Source organism: Ambystoma mexicanum, chromosome 6q (assembly GCF_040938575.1).
Source record: "Ambystoma mexicanum isolate Mex_15411 chromosome 6q, UKY_AmexF1_1, whole genome shotgun sequence".
Classification (NCBI taxonomy): domain Eukaryota; kingdom Metazoa; phylum Chordata; class Amphibia; order Caudata; family Ambystomatidae; genus Ambystoma; species Ambystoma mexicanum.
The window spans coordinates 265,022,553-265,042,929 of record NC_090937.1 but is presented as its reverse complement, the minus strand read 5'-3'; positions in this window follow the sequence as shown (position 1 = coordinate 265,042,929).

Sequence of the window (20,377 nt, the reverse complement as noted above, 5' to 3'; positions counted from 1 at the left end):
ATCTGACACAGTTATTAGGCCACCAATATTTTCTGGACTTTAGGGGGTCTAGGATGCCTGTAAACCCCTTTTTTGGGCCTTCAAAGTTTTCAACATTTTTGCAGGCCTAAGATGCATTTTTAGGCGTTTTTTGGGCTACTAACATATACTGAACTTTCAAGGGTGTAGGATGCATTTTTTGTGCCAAAAATATTTTTGGGAATTTCAGGGGTCTGGGATGCGGGTTAATGCCCCTTTCAGGCTGCAAATGATTTTGGGACATGCAGAGCTCTCTGGCACAGTTTTTGGGCCATCAAAATTGTCTGGACTTTAGGGGGTCTAGGATGCCTGTAAAGCACTTTTTTGGGCCTTCAAAGTTTTCAACAGTTTTGCAGGCCTAAGATGCATTTTTAGGCATTTTTTGGGCTGCTAACCTATACTGAACTTTCAAGGGTGTAGGATGCATTTTTTGTGCCAAAAATATTTTTGGGAATTTCAGGGGTCTGGGATGCGGGTTAATGCCCCTTTCAGGCTGCAAATGTTTTTGGGATATTCAGAGCTATCTGACACAGTTATTAGGCCACCAATATTTTCTGGACTTTAGGGGGTCTAGGATGCATGTAAACCCCTTTTTTGGGCCTTCAAAGTTTTCAACATTTTTGCAGGCCTACGATACATTTTAAGGACTTTTGGGCTGCTAACATATTCTGAACTATCAGGGGTGTAGGATGCATTTTTTGTGCCAAAAATAGTTTTGGGAATTTCAGTGGTCTAGCATGCGGGTTGATGCCCCTTTCAGGCTTCAAATGATTTTGGGACATGCAGAGCTCTCTGGCACAGTTTTTGGGCCAACAACATTTTCTGGACTTTAGGAGGTCTAGGATGCTTGTAAACCCCTTTTTGGGCCTTCTAAGTTTTCAACATTTTTGCCGGCGTAAAATGCATTTTAGGCCTTTTTTGGGCTGATAACATATACTGAACTTTCAAGGGTGTAGGATGTATTTTTTGTGCCAAGATATTTTTGGGAATTTTAGTGGTCTTTGATGCAGGTTAATGCCCCTTTCAGGCTGCAAATGATTTTGGGACATGCAGAGCTCTCTGGCACAGTTTTTGGGCCACCAACATTTTCTAGACTTTAGGGGGTCTAGGATGCCTGTAAAGCACTTTTTTGGGCCTTCAAAGTTTTCAACAGTTTTGCAGGCCTAAGATGCATTTTTAGGCATTTTTTGGGCTACTAACATATACTGAACTTTCAAGGGTGTAGGATGCATTTTTTGTGCCAAAAATATTTTTGGGAATTTCAGGGGTCTGGGATGCGGGTTAATGCCCCTTTCAGGCTGCAAATGATTTTGGGACATGCAGAGCTCTCTGGCACAGTTTTTGGGCCATCAAAATTGTCTGGACTTTAGGGGGTCTAGGATGCCTGTAAAGCACTTTTTTGGGCCTTCAAAGTTTTCAACAGTTTTGCAGGCCTAAGATGCATTTTTAGGCATTTTTTGGGCTGCTAACCTATACTGAACTTTCAAGGGTGTAGGATGCATTTTTTGTGCCAAAAATATTTTTGGGAATTTCAGGGGTCTGGGATGCGGGTTAATGCCCCTTTCAGGCTGCAAATGTTTTTGGGATATTCAGAGCTATCTGACACAGTTATTAGGCCACCAATATTTTCTGGACTTTAGGGGGTCTAGGATGCCTGTAAACCCCTTTTTTGGGCCTTCAAAGTTTTCAACATTTTTGCAGGCCTAAGATGCATTTTTAGGCATTTTTTGGGCTGCTAACATATACTGAACTTTCAAGGGTGTAGGATGCATTTTTTGTGCCAAAAATATTTTTGGGAATTTCAGGGGTCTGGGATGCGGGTTAATGCCCCTTTCAGGCTGCAAATGATTTTGGGACATGCAGAGCTCTCTGGCACAGTTTTTGGGCCACCAACATTTTCTGGACTTTAAGGGGTCTAGGATGCCTGTAACCCCCTTTTTTGGGCCTTCAAAGTTTTCAACATTTTTGCAGGCCTAAGATGCATTTTTAGGCCTTTTTTGGGCTGCTAACATATTCTGAACTTGCAGGGGTGTAGGATGCATTTTTTGTGCCAAAATATTTTTGGGAATTTTAGTGGTCTATGATGCGTGTTAATGCCCCTTTCAGGCTGCAAACGATTTTGGGACATGCAGAGCTCTCTGGCACAGTTTTTGGGCACCAACATTTTCTGGACTTTAGGGGGTCTAGGATGACTGTAAACCCCTTTTTTGGTCCTTCAAAGTTTTCAACCTTTTTGCAGGACAAAAATGCATTTTAAGGCCTTTTTTGGGCTGCTAACATATTATGAACTTACAGGGGTGTAGGATGCATTTTTTGTGCTAAAATATTTTTGGGAATTTCAGTGGTCTATGATGCGGGTTAATGCCCCTTTCAGGCTGCAAATGATTTTGGGACATGGAGAGCTGTCTGGCACAGTATTTGGGCCACCAACATTTTCTGGACTTTAGGGGGTCTAAGATGCCTGTAAACCCCTTTTTTGGGCCTTCAAAGTTTTCAACCTTTTTGCAGGACGAAAATGCATTTTAAGGCCTTTTTTGGGCTGCTAACATATACTGAACTTTCAAGGGTGTAGGATGCATTTTTGTGCCAAAAATATTTTTGGGAATTTCAGGGGTCTGGGATGCGGGTTAATGCCCCTTCCAGGCTGCAAATGTTTTTGGGATATTCAGAGCTATCTGACAGTTTTTAGGCCACCGATATTTTCTGGACTTTAGGGGGTCTAGGATGCCTGTAAACCCCTTTTTTGGGCCTTCAAAGTTTTCAACATTTTTGCAGGCCTAAGATGCATTTTTAGGCATTTTTTGGGCTGCTAACCTACACTGAACTTTCAAGGGTGAAGGATGCATTTTTTGTGCCAAAAATATTTTTGGGAATTTCAGGGGTCTGGGATGCGGGTTAATGCCCCTTTCAGGCTGCAAATGTTTTTGGGATATTCAGAGCTATCTGACACAGTTATTAGGCCACCAATATTTTCTGGACTTTAGGGGGTCTACGATGCCTGTAAACCCCTTTTTTGGGCCTTCAAAGTTTTCAACATTTTTGCAAGCCTAAGATACATTTTAAGGACTTTTGGGCTGCTAACATATTCTGAACTATCAGGGGTGTAGGATGCATTTTTTGTGCCAAAAATAGTTTTGGGAATTTCAGTGGTCTAGCATGCGGGTTGATGCCCCTTTCAGGCTTCAAATGATTTTGGGACATGCAGAGCTCTCTGGCACAGTTTTTGGGCCACCAACATTTTCTGGACTTTCAGGGGTCAAGGATGCCTGTAACCCCCTGTTTTGGGCCTTCAAAGTTTTCAACATTTTTGCAGGCCTAAGATGCTTTTTAAGGCCTTTTTTGGGCTGATAACATATACTGAACTTTCAAGGGTGTAGGATGTATTTTTTGTGCCAAGATATTTTTGGGAATTTTAGTGGTCTTTGATGCAGGTTAATGCCCCTTTCAGGCTGCAAATGATTTTGGGACATGCAGAGCTCTCTGGCACAGTTTTTGGGCCACCAACATTTTCTAGACTTTAGGGGGTCTAGGATGCCTGTAAACCACTTTTTTGGGCCTTCAAAGTTTTCAACATTTTTGCAGGCCTAAGATGCATTTTTAGGCATTTTTTGGGCTGCAAACATACACTGAACTTTCAAGGGCGTAGGATGCATGTTTTGTGCCAAAAATATTTTTTGAATTTCAGGGGTCTGGGATGCGGGTTAATGCCCCTTCCAGGCTGCAAATGTTTTTGGGATATTCAGAGCTATCTGACACAGTTATTAGGCCACCAACATTTTCTGGACTTTAGGGGGTCTAGGATGCCTGTAAACCCCTTTTTTGGGCCTTCAAAGTTTTCAACATTTTTGCAGGCCTAAGATGCATTTTTAGGCATTTTTTGGGCTGCTAACATATACTGAACTTTCAAGGGTGTAGGATGCATTTTTTGTGCCAAAAATATTTTTGGGAATTTCAGGGGTCTGGGATGCGGGTTAATGCCCCTTTCAGGCTGCAAATGATTTTGGGACATGCAGAGCTCTCTGGCACAGTTTTTGGGCCACCAACATTTTCTGGACTTTAAGGGGTCTAGGATGCCTGTAACCCCCTTTTTTGGGCCTTCAAAGTTTTCAACATTTTTGCAGGCCTAAGATGCATTTTTAGGCCTTTTTTGGGCTGCTAACATATTCTGAACTATCAGGGGTGTAGGATGCATTTTTTGTGCCAAAATATTTTTGGGAATTTTATTGGTCTATGATGCGGGTTAATGCCCCTTTCAGGCTGCAAACGATTTTGGGACATGCAGAGCTCTCTGGCACAGTTTTTAAGCCACCAATATTTCCTGGACTTTAGGGGGTCTAGGATGCCTGTAAACCACTTTTTTTGGGCCTTCAAAGTTTTCAACATTTTTGCAGGCCTAAGATGCAATTTAAGGCCTTTTGAGCTGCTAACATATTCTGAACTATCAGGGGTGTAGGATGCATTTTTTGTGCCAAAAATAGTTTTGGGAATTTCAGTTGTCTAGGATGCGGGTTAATGCCCCTTTCAGGCTGCAAATGATTTAGGGACATGTAGAGCTCTCTGGCACTGTTTTTGGGACTCCAACATTTTCTGGACTTTAGGGGGGTGTAGGATGCCTGTAAACCCCTTTTTTGGGCCTTCAAAGTTCTGAACATTTTTGCAAGCCTAAGATGCATTTTTAGGCCTTTTTTGGTCTGCTAACATATACTGAACTTTCAAGGGTGTAGGATGCATTTTTTGTGCCAAAAGTGTTTTTGGGAATTTTAGTGGTCTATGAAGCGGGTTAATGCCCCTTTCAGGCTGCAAATGATTTTGGGACATGTAGAGCTCTCTGGCACAGTTTTTGGGCCACCAACATTTTCTGGACTTTAGGGGGTCTAGGATGCCTGTAAACCCCTTTTTTGGGCCTTCAAAGTTTTCAACCTTTTTGCAGGCCGAAAATGCATTTTAAGGCCTTTTTTGGGCTGCTAACATATTATGAACTTGCAGGGGTGTAGGATGCATTTTTTGTGCCAAAATATTTTTGGGAATTTTAGTAGTCTATGATGCGGGTTAATGCCCCTTTCAGGCTGCAAATGATTTTGGGACATGCAGAGCTCTCTGGCACAGTTTTTGGGCCACCAACATTTTCTGGACTTTAGGGGGTCTAGGATGCCTGTAAATCCCTTTTTTGGGCCTTCAAAGTTTTCAACATTTTTGCAGGCCTAAGATGCATTTTTAGGCCTTTTTTGGGCTACTAACATATACTGAACTTTCAAGGGTGTAGGATGCATTTTTTGTGCCAAAAGTATTTTTGGGAATTTCAGGGGTCTGGGATGCGGGTTAATGCCCCTTTCAGCCTGCAAATGTTTTTGGGATATTCAGAGCTATCTGACACAGTTATTAGGCCACCAATATTTTCTGGACTTTAGGGGGTCTAGGATGCCTGTAAACCCCTTTTTTGGGCCTTCAAAGTTGTCAACATTTTTGCAGGCCTAAGATGCATTTTAAGGCCTTTTTTGGGATGCTAACATATTCTGAACTATCAGGGGTGTAGGATGCATTTTTTGTGCCAAAAATAGTTTTGGGAATTTCAGTGGTCTATGATGCAGGTTAATGCCCCTTTCAGGCTGCAAATGATTTTGGGACATGCAGAGCTCTCTGACACAGTTTTTAGGCCACCACCATTTTCTGGACTTTAAGGGGTCTAGGATGCCTGCAAACCCCTTTTTTGGTCCTTCAAAGTTTTCGACCTTTTTGCCGGCCGAAAATGCATTGTAAGGCCTTTTTTGGGATGCTAACATATACTGAACTTTCAAGGGTGAAGGATGCATTTTTTGTGCCAAAATATTTTTGGGAATTTTAGTGGTCTATGATGCGGGTTAATGCCCCTTTCAGGCTGCAAATGATTTTGGGACATGTAGAGCTCTCTGGCACAGTTTTTTGGCTACCAACATTTTCTGGACTTTAGGGGGTCTAGGATGCCTGTAAACCCCTTTTTTGGGCCTTCAACGTTTTCAACATTTTTGCAGGCCTAACATGCACTTTTAGGCATTTTTTGGGATGCTAACCTATACTGAACTTTCAAGGGTGTAGGATGCATTTTTTGTGCCAAAAGTATTTTTGGGAATTTTAGTGGTCTATGAAGCGGGTTAATGCCCCTTTCAGGCTGCAAATGATTTTGGGACATGTAGAGCTCTCTGGCACAGTTTTTGGGCCACCAACATTTTCTGGACTTTAGGGGGTCTAGGATGCCTGTAAACCCCTTTTTTGGGCCTTCAAAGTTTTCAACCTTTTTGCAGGCCGAAAATGCATTTTAAGGCCTTTTTTGGGCTGCTAACATATTATGAACTTGCAGGGGTGTAGGATGCATTTTTTGTGCCAAAATATTTTTGGGAATTTTAGTAGTCTATGATGCGGGTTAATGCCCCTTTCAGGCTGCAAATGATTTTGGGACATGCAGAGCTCTCTGGCACAGTTTTTGGGCCACCAACATTTTCTGGACTTTAGGGGGTCTAGGATGCCTGTAAATCCCTTTTTTGGGCCTTCAAAGTTTTCAACATTTTTGCAGGCCTAAGATGCATTTTTAGGCCTTTTTTGGGCTACTAACATATACTGAACTTTCAAGGGTGTAGGATGCATTTTTTGTGCCAAAAATATTTTTGGGAATTTCAGGGGTCTGGGATGCGGGTTAATGCCCCTTTCAGGCTGCAAATGATTTTGGGACATGCAGAGCTCTCTGGCACAGTTTTTGGGCCATCAAAATTGTCTGGACTTTAGGGGGTCTAGGATGCCTGTAAAGCACTTTTTTGGGCCTTCAAAGTTTTCAAAAGTTTTGCAGGCCTAAGATGCATTTTTAGGCATTTTTTGGGCTGCTAACCTATACTGAACTTTCAAGGGTGTAGGATGCATTTTTTGTGCCAAAAATATTTTTGGGAATTTCAGGGGTCTGGGATGCGGGTTAATGCCCCTTTCAGGCTGCAAATGTTTTTGGGATATTCAGAGCTATCTGACACAGTTATTAGGCCACCAATATTTTCTGGACTTTAGGGGGTCTACGATGCCTGTAAACCCCTTTTTTGGGCCTTCAAAGTTTTCAACATTTTTGCAAGCCTAAGATACATTTTAAGGACTTTTGGGCTGCTAACATATTCTGAACTATCAGGGGTGTAGGATGCATTTTTTGTGCCAAAAATAGTTTTGGGAATTTCAGTGGTCTAGCATGCGGGTTGATGCCCCTTTCAGGCTTCAAATGATTTTGGGACATGCAGAGCTCTCTGGCACAGTTTTTGGGCCAACAACATTTTCTGGACTTTAGGAGGTCTAGGATGCTTGTAAACCCCTTTTTGGGCCTTCTAAGTTTTCAACATTTTTGCCGGCGTAAAATGCATTTTAGGCCTTTTTTGGGCTGATAACATATACTGAACTTTCAAGGGTGTAGGATGTATTTTTTGTGCCAAGATATTTTTGGGAATTTTAGTGGTCTTTGATGCAGGTTAATGCCCCTTTCAGGCTGCAAATGATTTTGGGACATGCAGAGCTCTCTGGCACAGTTTTTGGGCCACCAACATTTTCTAGACTTTAGGGGGTCTAGGATGCCTGTAAACCACTTTTTTGGGCCTTCAAAGTTTTCAACATTTTTGCAGGCCTAAGATGCATTTTTAGGCATTTTTTGGGCTGCAAACATACACTGAACTTTCAAGGGCGTAGGATGCATGTTTTGTGCCAAAAATATTTTTTGAATTTCAGGGGTCTGGGATGCGGGTTAATGCCCCTTCCAGGCTGCAAATGTTTTTGGGATATTCAGAGCTATCTGACACAGTTATTAGGCCACCAACATTTTCTGGACTTTAGGGAGTCTAGGATGCCTGTAAACCCCTTTTTTGGGCCTTCAAAGTTTTCAACATTTTTGCAGGCCTAAGATGCATTTTTAGGCATTTTTTGGGCTGCTAACATATACTGAACTTTCAAGGGTGTAGGATGCATTTTTTGTGCCAAAAATATTTTTGGGAATTTCAGGGGTCTGGGATGCGGGTTAATGCCCCTTTCAGGCTGCAAATGATTTTGGGACATGCAGAGCTCTCTGGCACAGTTTTTGGGCCACCAACATTTTCTGGACTTTAAGGGGTCTAGGATGCCTGTAACCCCCTTTTTTGGGCCTTCAAAGTTTTCAACATTTTTGCAGGCCTAAGATGCATTTTTAGGCCTTTTTTGGGCTGCTAACATATTCTGAACTATCAGGGGTGTAGGATGCATTTTTTGTGCCAAAATATTTTTGGGAATTTTATTGGTCTATGATGCGGGTTAATGCCCCTTTCAGGCTGCAAACGATTTTGGGACATGCAGAGCTCTCTGGCACAGTTTTTAAGCCACCAATATTTCCTGGACTTTAGGGGGTCTAGGATGCCTGTAAACCACTTTTTTTGGGCCTTCAAAGTTTTCAACATTTTTGCAGGCCTAAGATGCAATTTAAGGCCTTTTGAGCTGCTAACATATTCTGAACTATCAGGGGTGTAGGATGCATTTTTTGTGCCAAAAATAGTTTTGGGAATTTCAGTTGTCTAGGATGCGGGTTAATGCCCCTTTCAGGCTGCAAATGATTTAGGGACATGTAGAGCTCTCTGGCACTGTTTTTGGGACTCCAACATTTTCTGGACTTTAGGGGGGTGTAGGATGCCTGTAAACCCCTTTTTTGGGCCTTCAAAGTTCTGAACATTTTTGCAAGCCTAAGATGCATTTTTAGGCCTTTTTTGGTCTGCTAACATATACTGAACTTTCAAGGGTGTAGGATGCATTTTTTGTGCCAAAAGTGTTTTTGGGAATTTTAGTGGTCTATGAAGCGGGTTAATGCCCCTTTCAGGCTGCAAATGATTTTGGGACATGTAGAGCTCTCTGGCACAGTTTTTGGGCCACCAACATTTTCTGGACTTTAGGGGGTCTAGGATGCCTGTAAACCCCTTTTTTGGGCCTTCAAAGTTTTCAACCTTTTTGCAGGCCGAAAATGCATTTTAAGGCCTTTTTTGGGCTGCTAACATATTATGAACTTGCAGGGGTGTAGGATGCATTTTTTGTGCCAAAATATTTTTGGGAATTTTAGTAGTCTATGATGCGGGTTAATGTCCCTTTCAGGCTGCAAATGATTTTGGGACATGCAGAGCTCTCTGGCACAGTTTTTGGGCCACCAACATTTTCTGGACTTTAGGGGGTCTAGGATGCCTGTAAATCCCTTTTTTGGGCCTTCAAAGTTTTCAACATTTTTGCAGGCCTAAGATGCATTTTTAGGCCTTTTTTGGGCTACTAACATATACTGAACTTTCAAGGGTGTAGGATGCATTTTTTGTGCCAAAAGTATTTTTGGGAATTTCAGGGGTCTGGGATGCGGGTTAATGCCCCTTTCAGCCTGCAAATGTTTTTGGGATATTCAGAGCTATCTGACACAGTTATTAGGCCACCAATATTTTCTGGACTTTAGGGGGTCTAGGATGCCTGTAAACCCCTTTTTTGGGCCTTCAAAGTTGTCAACATTTTTGCAGGCCTAAGATGCATTTTAAGGCCTTTTTTGGGATGCTAACATATTCTGAACTATCAGGGGTGTAGGATGCATTTTTTGTGCCAAAAATAGTTTTGGGAATTTCAGTGGTCTATGATGCAGGTTAATGCCCCTTTCAGGCTGCAAATGATTTTGGGACATGCAGAGCTCTCTGACACAGTTTTTAGGCCACCACCATTTTCTGGACTTTAAGGGGTCTAGGATGCCTGCAAACCCCTTTTTTGGTCCTTCAAAGTTTTCGACCTTTTTGCCGGCCGAAAATGCATTGTAAGGCCTTTTTTGGGATGCTAACATATACTGAACTTTCAAGGGTGAAGGATGCATTTTTTGTGCCAAAATATTTTTGGGAATTTTAGTGGTCTATGATGCGGGTTAATGCCCCTTTCAGGCTGCAAATGATTTTGGGACATGTAGAGCTCTCTGGCACAGTTTTTTGGCTACCAACATTTTCTGGACTTTAGGGGGTCTAGGATGCCTGTAAACCCCTTTTTTGGGCCTTCAAAGTTTTCAACATTTTTGCAGGCCTAACATGCACTTTTAGGCATTTTTTGGGATGCTAACCTATACTGAACTTTCAAGGGTGTAGGATGCATTTTTTGTGCCAAAAGTATTTTTGGGAATTTTAGTGGTCTATGAAGCGGGTTAATGCCCCTTTCAGGCTGCAAATGATTTTGGGACATGTAGAGCTCTCTGGCACAGTTTTTGGGCCACCAACATTTTCTGGACTTTAGGGGGTCTAGGATGCCTGTAAACCCCTTTTTTGGGCCTTCAAAGTTTTCAACCTTTTTGCAGGCCGAAAATGCATTTTAAGGCCTTTTTTGGGCTGCTAACATATTATGAACTTGCAGGGGTGTAGGATGCATTTTTTGTGCCAAAATATTTTTGGGAATTTTAGTAGTCTATGATGCGGGTTAATGCCCCTTTCAGGCTGCAAATGATTTTGGGACATGCAGAGCTCTCTGGCACAGTTTTTGGGCCACCAACATTTTCTGGACTTAAGGGGGTCTAGGATGCCTGTAAATCCCTTTTTTGGGCCTTCAAAGTTTTCAACATTTTTGCAGGCCTAAGATGCATTTTTAGGCCTTTTTTGGGCTACTAACATATACTGAACTTTCAAGGGTGTAGGATGCATTTTTTGTGCCAAAAATATTTTTGGGAATTTCAGGGGTCTGGGATGCGGGTTAATGCCCCTTTCAGGCTGCAAATGATTTTGGGACATGCAGAGCTCTCTGGCACAGTTTTTGGGCCATCAAAATTGTCTGGACTTTAGGGGGTCTAGGATGCCTGTAAAGCACTTTTTTGGGCCTTCAAAGTTTTCAAAAGTTTTGCAGGCCTAAGATGCATTTTTAGGCATTTTTTGGGCTGCTAACCTATACTGAACTTTCAAGGGTGTAGGATGCATTTTTTGTGCCAAAAATATTTTTGGGAATTTCAGGGGTCTGGGATGCGGGTTAATGCCCCTTTCAGGCTGCAAATGTTTTTGGGATATTCAGAGCTATCTGACACAGTTATTAGGCCACCAATATTTTCTGGACTTTAGGGGGTCTAGGATGCCTGTAAACCCCTTTTTTGGGCCTTCAAAGTTTTCAACATTTTTGCAGGCCTAAGATACATTTTAAGGACTTTTGGGCTGCTAACATATTCTGAACTATCAGGGGTGTAGGATGCATTTTTTGTGCCAAAAATAGTTTTGGGAATTTCAGTGGTCTAGCATGCGGGTTGATGCCCCTTTCAGGCTTCAAATGATTTTGGGACATGCAGAGCTCTCTGGCACAGTTTTTGGGCCAACAACATTTTCTGGACTTTAGGAGGTCTAGGATGCTTGTAAACCCCTTTTTGGGCCTTCTAAGTTTTCAACATTTTTGCCGGCGTAAAATGCATTTTAGGCCTTTTTTGGGCTGATAACATATACTGAACTTTCAAGGGTGTAGGATGTATTTTTTGTGCCAAGATATTTTTGGGAATTTTAGTGGTCTTTGATGCAGGTTAATGCCCCTTTCAGGCTGCAAATGATTTTGGGACATGCAGAGCTCTCTGGCACAGTTTTTGGGCCACCAACATTTTCTAGACTTTAGGGGGTCTAGGATGCCTGTAAACCACTTATTTGGGCCTTCAAAGTTTTCAACATTTTTGCAGGCCTAAGATGCATTTTTAGGCATTTTTTGGGCTGCAAACATACACTGAACTTTCAAGGGCGTAGGATGCATGTTTTGTGCCAAAAATATTTTTTGAATTTCAGGGGTCTGGGATGCGGGTTAATGCCCCTTCCAGGCTGCAAATGTTTTTGGGATATTCAGAGCTATCTGACACAGTTATTAGGCAACCAACATTTTCTGGACTTTAGGGGGTCTAGGATGCCCGTAAACCCCTTTTTTGGGCCTTCAAAGTTTTCAACATTTTTGCAGGCCTAAGATGCATTTTTAGGCATTTTTTGGGCTGCTAACATATACTGAACTTTCAAGGGTGTAGGATGCATTTTTTGTGCCAAAAATATTTTTGGGAATTTCAGGGGTCTGGGATGCGGGTTAATGCCCCTTTCAGGCTGCAAATGATTTTGGGACATGCAGAGCTCTCTGGCACAGTTTTTGGGCCACCAACATTTTTTTCTGGACTTTAAGGGGTCTAGGATGCCTGTAACCCCCTTTTTTGGGCCTTCAAAGTTTTCAACATTTTTGCAGGCCTAAGATGCATTTTTAGGCCTTTTTTGGGCTGCTAACATATTCTGAACTATCAGGGGTGTAGGATGCATTTTTTGTGCCAAAATATTTTTGGGAATTTTATTGGTCTATGATGCGGGTTAATGCCCCTTTCAGGCTGCAAACGATTTTGGGACATGCAGAGCTCTCTGGCACAGTTTTTAAGCCACCAATATTTCCTGGACTTTAGGGGGTCTAGGATGCCTGTAAACCACTTTTTTTGGGCCTTCAAAGTTTTCAACATTTTTGCAGGCCTAAGATGCAATTTAAGGCCTTTTGAGCTGCTAACATATTCTGAACTATCAGGGGTGTAGGATGCATTTTTTGTGCCAAAAATAGTTTTGGGAATTTCAGTTGTCTAGGATGCGGGTTAATGCCCCTTTCAGGCTGCAAATGATTTAGGGACATGTAGAGCTCTCTGGCACTGTTTTTGGGACTCCAAGATTTTCTGGACTTTAGGGGGGTGTAGGATGCCTGTAAACCCCTTTTTTGGGCCTTCAAAGTTCTGAACATTTTTGCAAGCCTAAGATGCATTTTTAGGCCTTTTTTGGTCTGCTAACATATACTGAACGTTCAAGGGTGTAGGATGCATTTTTTGTGCCAAAAATATTTTTGGGAATTTCAGGGGTCTGGGATGCGGGTTAATGCCCCTTTCAGGGTGCAAATGTTTTTGGGACATGCAGAGCTCTCTGGCACAGTTTTTGGGCCACCAATATTTTCTGGACTTTAGGGGGTCTAGGATGCCTGTAAGCCCCTTTTTTGGGCCTTCAAAGTTTTCAACATTTTTGCAGGCCTAATATGCATTTTTAGGCGTTTTTTGGGCTACTAACATATACTGAACTTTCAAGGGTGTAGGATGCATTTTTTGTGCCAAAGATATTTTTGGGAATTTCAGGGGTCTGGGATGCGGGTTAATGCCCCTTTCAGGCTGCAAATGATTTTGGGACATGCAGAGCTCTCTGGCACAGTTTTTGGGCCATCAAAATTGTCTGGACTTTAGGGGGTCTAGGATGCCTGTAAAGCACTTTTTTGGGCCTTCAAAGTTTTCAACAGTTTTGCAGGCCTAAGATGCATTTTTAGGCATTTTTTGGGCTGCTAACCTATACTGAACTTTCAAGGGTGTAGGATGCATTTTTTGTGCCAAAAATATTTTTGGGAATTTCAGGGGTCTGGGATGCGGGTTAATGCCCCTTTCAGGCTGCAAATGTTTTTGGGATATTCAGAGCTATCTGACACAGTTATTAGGCCACCAATATTTTCTGGACTTTAGGGGGTCTAGGATGCCTGTAAACCCCTTTTTTGGGCCTTCAAAGTTTTCAACATTTTTGCAGGCCTAAGATACATTTTAAGGACTTTTGGGCTGCTAACATATTCTGAACTATCAGGGGTGTAGGATGCATTTTTTGTGCCAAAAATAGTTTTGGGAATTTCAGTGGTCTAGCATGCGGGTTGATGCCCCTTTCAGGCTTCAAATGATTTTGGGACATGCAGAGCTCTCTGGCACAGTTTTTGGGCCAACAACATTTTCTGGACTTTAGGAGGTCTAGGATGCTTGTAAACCCCTTTTTGGGCCTTCTAAGTTTTCAACATTTTTGCCGGCGTAAAATGCATTTTAGGCCTTTTTTGGGCTGATAACATATACTGAACTTTCAAGGGTGTAGGATGTATTTTTTGTGCCAAGATATTTTTGGGAATTTTAGTGGTCTTTGATGCAGGTTAATGCCCCTTTCAGGCTGCAAATGATTTTGGGACATGCAGAGCTCTCTGGCACAGTTTTTGGGCCACCAACATTTTCTAGACTTTAGGGGGTCTAGGATGCCTGTAAACCACTTTTTTGGGCCTTCAAAGTTTTCAACATTTTTGCAGGCCTAAGATGCATTTTTAGGCCTTTTTTGGGCTGCTAACATATTCTGAACTTGCAGGGGTGTAGGATGCATTTTTTGTGCCAAAATATTTTTGGGAATTTTAGTGGTCTATGATGCGTGTTAATGCCCCTTTCAGGCTGCAAACGATTTTGGGACATGCAGAGCTCTCTGGCACAGTTTTTGGGCCACCAACATTTTCTGGACTTTAGGGGGTCTAGGATGCCTGTAAACCCCTTTTTTGGTCCTTCAAAGTTTTCAACCTTTTTGCAGGACGAAAATGCATTTTAAGGCCTTTTTTGGGCTGCTAACATATTATGAACTTACAGGGGTGTAGGATGCATTTTTTGTGCTAAAATATTTTTGGGAATTTCAGTGGTCTATGATGCGGGTTAATGCCCCTTTCAGGCTGCAAATGATTTTGGGACATGGAGAGCTGTCTGGCACAGTATTTGGGCCACCAACATTTTCTGGACTTTAGGGGGTCTAAGATGCCTGTAAACCCCTTTTTTGGGCCTTCAAAGTTTTCAACCGTTTTGCAGGACGAAAATGCATTTTAAGGCCTTTTTTGGGCTGCTAACATATACTGAACTTTCAAGGGTGTAGGATGCATTTTTTGTGCCAAAAATATTTTTGGGAATTTCAGGGGTCTGGGATGCGGGTTAATTCCCCTTCCAGGCTGCAAATGTTTTTGGGATATTCAGAGCTATCTGACAGTTTTTAGGCCACCGATATTTTCTGGACTTTAGGGGGTCTAGGATGCCTGTAAACCCCTTTTTTGGGCCTTCAAAGTTTTCAACATTTTTGCAGGCCTAAGATGCATTTTTAGGCATTTTTTGGGCTGCTAACCTACACTGAACTTTCAAGGGTGAAGGATGCATTTTTTGTGCCAAAAATATTTTTGGGAATTTCAGGGGTCTGGGATGCGGGTTAATGCCCCTTTCAGGCTGCAAATGTTTTTGGGATATTCAGAGCTATCTGACACAGTTATTAGGCCACCAATATTTTCTGGACTTTAGGGGGTCTACGATGCCTGTAAACCCCTTTTTTGGGCCTTCAAAGTTTTCAACATTTTTGCAAGCCTAAGATGCATTTTTAGGCCTTTTTTGGGCTGCTAACATATACTGAACCTTCAAGGGTGTAGGATGCATTTTTTGTGCCAAAAATATTTTTGGGAATTTCAGGGGTCTGGGATGCGGGTTAATGCCCCTTTTAGGCTGAAAATGATTTTGGGACATGCAGAGCTCTCTGGCACAGTTTTTGGGCCACCAAAATTGTCTGGACTTTAGGGGGTCTAGGATGCCTGTAAACCACTTTTTTGGGCCTTCAAAGTTTTCAATCTTTTTGCAGGACTAAAATGCATTTTAAGGCCTTTTTTTGGCAGCTAACATATTCTGAACTTGCAGGGGTGTAGGATGCATTTTTTGTGCCAAAAATATTTTTGGGAATTTCAGGGGTCTGGGATGCGGGTTAATGCCCCTTTTAGGCTGAAAATGATTTTGGGACATGCAGAGCTCTCTGGCACAGTTTTTGGGCCACCAAAATTGTCTGGACTTTAAGGGGTCTAGGATGCCTGTAACCCCCTTTTTTGGGCCTTCAAAGTTTTCAACATTTTTGCAGGCCTAAGATGCATTTTTAGGCCTTTTTTGGGCTGCTAACATATTCTGAACTTGCAGGGGTGTAGGATGCATTTTTTGTGCCAAAATATTTTTGGGAATTTTAGTGGTCTATGATGCGTGTTAATGCCCCTTTCAGGCTGCAAACGATTTTGGGACATGCAGAGCTCTCTGGCACAGTTTTTGGGCCACCAACATTTTCTGGACTTTAGGGGGTCTAGGATGCCTGTAAACCCCTTTTTTGGTCCTTCAAAGTTTTCAACCTTTTTGCAGGACGAAAATGCATTTTAAGGCCTTTTTTGGGCTGCTAACATATTATGAACTTACAGGGGTGTAGGATGCATTTTTTGTGCTAAAATATTTTTTGGAATTTCAGTGGTCTATGATGCGGGTTAATGCCCCTTTCAGGCTGCAAATGATGTTGGGACATGGAGAGCTGTCTGGCACAGTATTTGGGCCACCAACATTTTCTGGACTTTAGGGGGTCTAAGATGCCTGTAAACCCCTTTTTTGGGCCTTCAAAGTTTTCAACCTTTTTGCAGGACGAAAATGCATTTTAAGGCCTTTTTTGGGCTGCTAACATATACTGAACTTTCAAGGGTGTAGGATGCATTTTTTGTGCCAAAAATATTTTTGGGAATTTCAGGGGTCTGGGATGCGGGTTAATGCCCCTTCCAGGCTGCAAATGTTTTTGGGATATTCAGAGCTATCTGACAGTTTTTAGGCCACCGATATTTTCTGGACTTTAGGGGGTCTAGGATGCCTGTAAAGCCCTTTTTTGGGCCTTCAAAGTTTTCAACATGTTTGCAGGCCTAAGATGCATTTTTAGGCATTTTTTGGGCTGCTAACCTACACTGAACTTTCAAGGGTGAAAGATGCATTTTTTGTGCCAAAAATATTTTTGGGAATTTCAGGGGTCTGGGATGCGGGTTAATGCCCCTTTCAGGCTGCAAATGATTTTGGGACATGCAGAGCTCTCTGGCACAGTTTTTGGGCCACCAACATTTTCTGGACTTTAAGGGGTCTAGGATGCCTGTAACCCCCTTTTTTGGGCCTTCAAAGTTTTCAACATTTTTGCAGGCCTAAGATGCATTTTTAGGCCTTTTTTGGGCTGCTAACATATTCTGAACTTGCAGGTGTGTAGGATGCATTTTTTGTGCCAAAATATTTTTGGGAATTTTAGTGGTCTATGATGCGTGTTAATGCCCCTTTCAGGCTGCAAACGATTTTGGGACATGCAGAGCTCTCTGGCACAGTTTTTGGGCCACCAACATTTTCTGGACTTTAGGGGGTCTAGGATGCCTGTAAACCCCTTTTTTGGTCCTTCAAAGTTTTCAACCTTTTTGCAGGACGAAAATGCATTTTAAGGCCTTTTTTGGGCTGCTAACATATTATGAACTTACAGGGGTGTAGGATGCATTTTTTGTGCTAAAATATTTTTGGGAATTTCAGTGGTCTATGATGCGGGTTAATGCCCCTTTCAGGCTGCAAATGATTTTGGGACATGGAGAGCTGTCTGGCACAGTATTTGGGCCACCAACATTTTCTGGACTTTAGGGGGTCTAAGATGCCTGTAACCCCTTTTTTGGGCCTTCAAAGTTTTCAACCTTTTTGCAGGACGAAAATGCATTTTAAGGCCTTTTTTGGGCTGCTAACATATACTGAACTTTCAAGGGTGTAGGATGCATTTTTTGTGCCAAAAATATTTTTGGGAATTTCAGGGGTCTGGGATGCGGGTTAATGCCCCTTCCAGGCTGCAAATGTTTTTGGGATATTCAGAGCTATCTGACAGTTTTTAGGCCACCGATATTTTCTGGACTTTAGGGGGTCTAGGATGCCTGTAAACCCCTTTTTTGGGCCTTCAAAGTTTTCAACATTTTTGCAGGCCTAAGATGCATTTTTAGGCATTTTTTGGGCTGCTAACCTACACTGAACTTTCAAGGGTGAAGGATGCATTTTTTGTGCCAAAAATATTTTTGGGAATTTCAGGGGTCTGGGATGCGGGTTAATGCCCCTTTCAGGCTGCAAATGTTTTTGGGATATTCAGAGCTATCTGACACAGTTATTAGGCCACCAATATTTTCTGGACTTTAGGGGGTCTATGATGCCTGTAAACCCCTTTTTTGGGCCTTCAAAGTTTTCAACATTTTTGCAAGCCTAAGATGCATTTTTAGGCTTTTTTTGGGCTGCTAACATATACTGAACCTTCAAGGGTGTAGGATGCATTTTTTGTGCCAAAAATATTTTTGGGAATTTCAGGGGTCTGGGATGCGGGTTAATGCCCCTTTTAGGCTGAAAATGATTTTGGGACATGCAGAGCTCTCTGGCACAGTTTTTGGGCCACCAAAATTGTCTGGACTTTAGGGGGTCTAGGATGCCTGTAAACCACTTTTTTGGGCCTTCAAAGTTTTCAATCTTTTTGCAGGACTAAAATGCATTTTAAGGCCTTTTTTTGGCAGCTAACATATTCTGAACTTGCAGGGGTGTAGGATGCATTTTTTGTGCCAAAAATATTTTTGGGAATTTCAGGGGTCCGGGATGCGGGTTAATGCCCCTTTCAGGCGGCAAATGTTTTTGGGGTATTCAGAGCTATCTGACAGTTATTAGGCCACCAATATTTTCTGGACTTTAGGGGGTCTACGATGCCTGTAAACCCCTTTTTTGGGCCTTCAAAGTTTTCAACATCTTTGCAGGCCTAAGATGCATTTTAAGGCCTTTTTTGGGATGCTAGCATATTCTGAACTTTCAGGGGTGTAGGATGCATTTTTTGTGCCAAAATATTTTTGGGAATTTTAGTGGTCTATGAAGCGGGTTAATGCCCCTTTCAGGCTGCACATGATGTTGGGACATGAAGAGCTCTCTGGCACAGTTTTTGGGCCACCAATATTTTCTGGACTTTAGGGGGTCTAGGATGCCTGTAAACCCCTTTTTTGGTCCTTCAAAGGTTTCAACCTTTTTGCAGGCCTAAAATGCATTTTAAGGCCTTTTTTGGGCTGCTAACTTATTCTCAACTTAAAGGGGTGTAGGATGCATTTTTTGTGCCAACATATTTTTGGGAATTTTAGTGGTCTATGAAGCGGGTTAATGCCCCTTTCAGGCTGAAAATGATTTTGGGACACGCAGAGCTCTCTGGCACAGTTTTTGGGCCACCAACATTTTCTGGACTTTAAGGGGTCTAGGATGCCTGTAACCCCCTTTTTTGGGCCTTCAAAGTTTTCAACATTTTTGCAGGCCTAAAATGCATTTTAAGGCCTTTTTTGGGCTGCTAACATTCTGAACTTGCAGGGGTGTAGGATGCATTTTTTGTGCCAAAAATATTTTTGGGAATTTCAGGGGTCCGGGATGCGGGTTAAGGCCCCTTTCAGGCTGCAAATGTTTTTGGGGTATTCAGAGCTATCTGACAGTTATTAGGCCACCAATATTTTCTGGACTTTAGGGGGTCTACGATGCCTGTAAACCCCTTTTTTGGGCCTTCAAAGTTTTCAACATCTTTGCAGGCCTAAGATGCATTTTAAGGCCTTTTTTGGGATGCTAGCATATTCTGAACTTTCAGGGGTGTAGGATGCATTTTTTGTGCCAAAATATTTTTGGGAATTTTAGTGGTCTATGAAGCGGGTTAATGCCCCTTTCAGGCTGCACATGATGTTGGGACATGAAGAGCTCTCTGGCACAGTTTTTGGGCCACCAATATTTTCTGGACTTTAGGGGGTCTAGGATGCCTGTAAACCCCTTTTTTGGTCCTTCAAAGGTTTCAACCTTTTTGCAGGCCTAAAATGCATTTTAAGGCCTTTTTTGGGCTGCTAACTTATTCTCAACTTAAAGGGGTGTAGGATGCATTTTTTGTGCCAAAATATTTTTAGGACTTTTAGTGGTCTATGATGCGGGTTAATGCCCCTTTCAGGCTGCAAATGATTTTGGGACATGTAGAGCTCTCTGGCACAGTTTTTGGGCCACCAAAATTGTCTGGACTTTAGGGGGTCTACGATGCCTGTAAACCCCTTTTTTGGTCCTTCAAAGGTTTCAACCTTTTTGCAGGCCTAAAATGCATTTTAAGGCCTTTTTTGGGCTGCTAACTTATTCTCAACTTAAAGGGGTGTAGGATGCATTTTTTGTGCCAAAATATTTTTAGGACTTTTAGTGGTCTATGATGCGTGTTAATGCCCCTTTCAGGCTGCAAATGATTTTGGGACATGTAGAGCTCTCTGGCACAGTTTTTGGGCCGCCAACATTTTCTGGACTTTAGGGGGTCTAGGATGCCTGTAAACCCCTTTTTTGGGCCTTCAAAGTTTTGAACATTTTTGCAAGCCTAAGATACATTTTCTAGGCCTTTTTTGGGCTGCTAACATATACTGAATCTTCAAGGGTGTAGGATGCATTTTTTGTGCCAAAAATATTTTTGGGAATTTCAGGGGTCTGGGATGCGGGTTAATGCCCCTTTCAGGCTGAAAATGATTTTGGGAAACGCAGAGCTCTCTGGCACAGTTTTTGGGCCACCAACATTTTCTGGACTTTAAGGGGTCTAGGATGCCTGTAACCCCCTTTTTTGGGCCTTCAAAGTTTTCAACATTTTTGCAGGCCTAAAATGCATTTTAAGGCCTTTTTTGGGCTGCTAACATTCTGAACTTGCAGGGGTGTAGGATGCATTTTTTGTGCCAAAAT